The sequence below is a fragment of the Phyllobates terribilis genome, unplaced genomic scaffold (assembly GCF_046119375.1).
Source record: "Phyllobates terribilis strain yellow unplaced genomic scaffold, ASM4611937v1 Scaffold_10__3_contigs__length_209671492, whole genome shotgun sequence".
Taxonomy (NCBI): domain Eukaryota; kingdom Metazoa; phylum Chordata; class Amphibia; order Anura; family Dendrobatidae; genus Phyllobates; species Phyllobates terribilis.
The window spans coordinates 158,736,622-158,740,894 of record NW_027362770.1 but is presented as its reverse complement, the minus strand read 5'-3'; the positions used below and the strand labels follow the sequence as shown (position 1 = coordinate 158,740,894).

Genomic DNA, 4,273 nt, shown 5'->3' with positions numbered 1-4,273 from the left:
AGATGGAGGTAAAGGGGGGGGGGAGAGGAGTAAAGGGGGGGGGGGGGGAAGAGGAGTAAAGGGGGGGGGAAGAGGAGTAAAGGGGGGGGAAGAGGAGTAAAGGGGGGGAAGAGGAGTAAAGGGGGGGGAAGAGGAGTAAAGGGGGGGGAAGAGGAGTAAAGGGGGGGGAAGAGGAGTAAAGGGGGGGGAAGAGGAGTAAGGGGGGGGAAGAGGAGTAAAGGGGGGGGGAAGAGGAGTAAAGGGGGGGGGAAGAGGAGTAAAGGGGGGGGGAAGAGGAGTAAAGGGGGGGGGAAGAGGAGTAAAGGGGGGGGGAAGAGGAGTAAAGGGGGGGGAAGAGGAGTAAAGGGGGGGGAAGAGGAGTAAAGGGGGGGGGGTGGAAGAGGAGTAAAGGGGGGGAGAGAGTAAAGGGGGGGGAAGAGGAGTAAAGGGGGGGGGAAGAGGAGTAAAGGGGGGGGGAAGAGGAGTAAAGGGGGGGGAAGAGGAGTAAAGGGGGGGGAAGAGGAGTAAAGGGGGGGGAAGAGGAGTAAAGGGGGGGAAGAGGAGTAAAGGGGGGAGAGAGGAGTAAAGGGGGGGGGAGAGGAGTAAAGGGGGGGGAAGAGGAGTAAGGGGGGGAAGAGGAGTAAAGGGGGGAGAGGAGTAAAGGGGGGAAGAGGAGTAAAGGGGGAGAGGAGAAAGGGGGGGGAGGAGAGGAGTAAAGGGGGGGGGAGGAGGAGTAAGGGGGGGAGAGATAAAGGGGGGGGAGAGGAGTAAAGGGGGGGGAGGAGAGGAGTAAAGGGGGGGAGGAGAGGAGTAAAGGGGGGGGAGGAGGAGTAAAGGGGGGGGGAGGAGAGGAGTAAAGGGGGGGAGGAGAGGAGTAAAGGGGGGAGAGAGGAGGTAAAGGGGGGGGAGGAGGGAGTAAAGGGGGGGGGAGGAGAGGAGTAAAGGGGGGGGAGGAGAGGAGTAAAGGGGGGGGAGGAGAGGAGTAAAGGGGGGGGAGGAGAGGAGTAAAGGGGGGGGAGGAGAGGAGTAAAGGGGGGGGGAGGAGAGGAGTAAAGGGGGGGGAGGAGAGGAGTAAAGGGGGGGGAGAGAGGAGTAAAGGGGGGGGGAGGAGAGGAGTAAAGGGGGGGGGAGAGGAGTAAAGGGGGGGGAGAGGAGTAAAGGGGGGGGGAGAGGAGTAAAGGGGGGGGAGAGGAGTAAAGGGGGGGGAGAGGAGTAAAGGGGGGGAGGAGGAGTAAAGGGGGGGGAGAGGAGTAAAGGGGGGGAGAGGGAGTAAAGGGGGGGGAGAGGAGTAAAGGGGGGAGGGAGAGGAGTAAAGGGGGGGGAGAGGAGTAAAGGGGGGGGGAGAGGAGTAAAGGGGGGAGAGGAGTAAAGGGGGGGGAGAGGAGTAAAGGGGGGGGAGAGGAGTAAAGGGGGGGGAGGAGGAGTAAAGGGGGGGGGAGGAGTAAAGGGGGGGGGAGAGGAGTAAAGGGGGGGGGAGAGGAGTAAAGGGGGGGAGAGGAGTAAAGGGGGGGAGAGGAGTAAAGGGGGGGAGAGGAGTAAAGGGGGGGGAGAGGAGTAAAGGGGGGGGGAGAGGAGTAAAGGGGGGGGGGGGGGGAGAGGGAGTAAAGGGGGGGGGGGGGAGAGGAGTAAAGGGGGGGGGGGAGAGGAGTAAAGGGGGGGGGGAGAGTAAAGGGGGGGAGAGGAGTAAAGGGGGAGGAGGAGTAAAGGGGGGGGAGGAGGAGTAAAGGGGGGGAGAGGAGTAAAGGGGGGGGAGAGGAGTAAAGGGGGGGGAGAGGAGTAAAGGGGGGGGGGAGGAGTAAAGGGGGGGAGGAGTAAAGGGGGGGAGGAAGGTAAAGGGGGGAGGAGTAAAGGGGGGGGAGGAGTAAAGGGGGGGGGGGAGAGGAGTAAAGGGGGGGGGAGAGGGGAGTAAAGGGGGGGAGAGGAGTAAAGGGGGGGGAGAGGAGTAAAGGGGGGGAGAGGAGTAAAGGGGGGGGGGAGAGGAGGTAAGGGGGGGGGAGGAGTAAAGGGGGGGGGAGAGGAGTAAAGGGGGGGGGGGAGAGGAGTAAAGGGGGGGGGGAGGAGTAAAGGGGGGGAGAGGAGTAAAGGGGGGGAGAGGAGTAAAGGGGGGGGGGGGAGAGGAGTAAGGGGGGGGGAGAGGAGTAAAGGGGGGGGAGAGGGAGTAAAGGGGGGGGAGAGGAGTGTAAAGGGGGGGAGAGGAGTAAAGGGGGGGGAGAGGAGTAAAGGGGGGGGGAGAGGAGTAAAGGGGGGGGGGAGGGAGTAAGGGGGGGGGAGGAGAAGGGGGGGGAGAGAGGAGTAAAGGGGGAGAAGAGAGGAGTAAAGGGGGGGAGAGAGGAGTAAAGGGGGGGAGAGAGAGGAGTAAAGGGGGGGGGAGAGAGAGGTAAAGGGGGGGAGAGGAGTAAAGGGGGGGAGAGGGAGTAAAGGGGGGGGAGAGGAGTAAAGGGGGGGGGAGAGGAGTAAAGGGGGGGGAGAGGAGTAAAGGGGGGGAGGGAGAGGAGTAAAGGGGGGGGAGAGGAGTAAAGGGGGGGAGAGGAGTAAAGGGGGGGGAGAGGAGTAAAGGGGGGGGGAGAGGAGTAAAGGGGGGGGGAGAGGAGTAAAGGGGGGGAGAGGAGTAAAGGGGGGGGGAGAGGAGTAAAGGGGGGGGAGAGGAGTAAAGGGGGGGAAGAGGAGTAAAGGGGGGGAGGAGTAAAGGGGGGGAGGAGTAAAGGGGGGAGGAGTAAAGGGGGGGAGGAGTAAAGGGGGGGAGGAGTAAGGGGGGAGGAGTAAAGGGGGGCGGAGGAGTAAAGGGGGGGGAGTAAACCGGGGGGAGTAAAAGGGGGGGAGAGAGTAAAGGGGGGGGAGAGAGGAGTAAAGGGGGGGGAGAGGAGTTAAAGGGGGGGGGAGAGGAGTAAAGGGGGGGGGAGAGGAGTAAAGGGGGGGGAGAGGAGTAAAGGGGGGGGAGAGGAGTAAAGGGGGGGAGAGGAGTAAAGGGGGGGGAGAGGAGTAAAGGGGGGAGAGGAGTAAAGGGGGGGGAGTAAAGGGGGGGAGGGAGTAAAGGGGGGGGGGAGTAAAATGGGGGGGGGAGTAAATGGGGGGGGGGAGTAAAGGGGGGGGGGAGTAAAGGGGGGGGGGGGGGAGTAAAGGGGGGGGGGGGGGAGTAAAGGGGGGGGGGAGTAAAGGGGGGGGGGGGAGTAAAGGGGGGGGGGGAGTAAAGGGGGGGGGGGGGGAGTAAAGGGGGGGGGGGAGTAAAGGGGGGGGAGAGGAGTAAAGGGGGGGGGGGAAGAGGAGCGACACACACACACACACACACATCACAGGAGGTGCAGAGACATCATGGGGAAACTCAGCTCGGCTGCATCTGTGTGGTGCAGTTTATTTGGTGCAAGACATTGTTATGGCGACATATCTTCCATGGGACTGCAGAAAGAAGATGGATAGCTCCAGCGGTACATATCCATCGACACAGGCTGATACTGAGTCAGTCAGTCAGTCAGTCAGTCTCTCTCCACTCCATATATATTATACACACACTCATATATATATACATACACACCCACATTGTGGTCGCTGGTGAGTTGTCCCTATACAGACACATTGCAGTCCCCGGGGCACGCACACATCCCGCACAGCACACGCTCGCAGACATCCTCTCCGGTGCAGGTCTCGGTCTCTCACCTCCTGCAGCCGCGGACAGGTGGAGCGGTGATGCGGCTCACAGATCAGCCCGGGCTAGATTTGGCCGCTGATATCAGTGCGCGGTGTCCGGTGGGGTGCAGGCTGTGCGGCGGAGCCTCCGGAGTGTTGTTGTGCAGCAGGTCCCGCTCTCCTTCCTCCTCCAGGCTCTGCAGCCCCACCGTCTGCTCGGCTCTGTCCCCGCCCAACTGTCCCTTTGATTGACAGCGCGGTCTGCCAATGGCGTGCGGGGACCTCGGCGCCCAGGAAGATAACGGCTGAGGGTTGTTGTTGTCACACTTCAATGGAGGCTCCCGAGGGGAAACCACCAACTGCAGCCCAAAGTGACCGAGCACCGACGTGTGTGACGCCCCACACCTGACAGATACACGAGTGCAGACCCCTGAGTGACCTCAGGCCAGACCAAAACCCTACATGAATGCAAACCAGGACCCCAAAATAAATGCAGACCCTGAAACGAATGAAGACCCCAGACCTGAACCTCTAACTACAGGGTTTGAATCAGAACCCCTGAATAAAGACTCCAGACCAGAACACCTAAATAACTGAAGACCCCGGGACCCAAAATAAATGCAGACCCCAGACCAGAACCCCTAAATGAACGTAGAGCACAAACCAGAACCCC

The 4,273-nt window shown here is 61.6% G+C and overlaps 1 protein-coding gene across 1 annotated transcript in view; it reads right to left on the bottom strand.

Annotated features, from left to right (window-relative positions):
• The window catches only part of BPGM (bisphosphoglycerate mutase), a 16,808-nt gene extending 12,953 nt beyond the window's left edge, over positions 1 to 3,855 (bottom strand). The window contains exon 1 of the mRNA XM_073649988.1: positions 3,631 to 3,855. The gene's annotated coding sequence lies outside the window, so the exon portion shown is untranslated. The remainder of the gene's footprint in view (positions 1 to 3,630) is intronic.
• Positions 3,856 to 4,273: the final 418 nt, after the last annotated feature.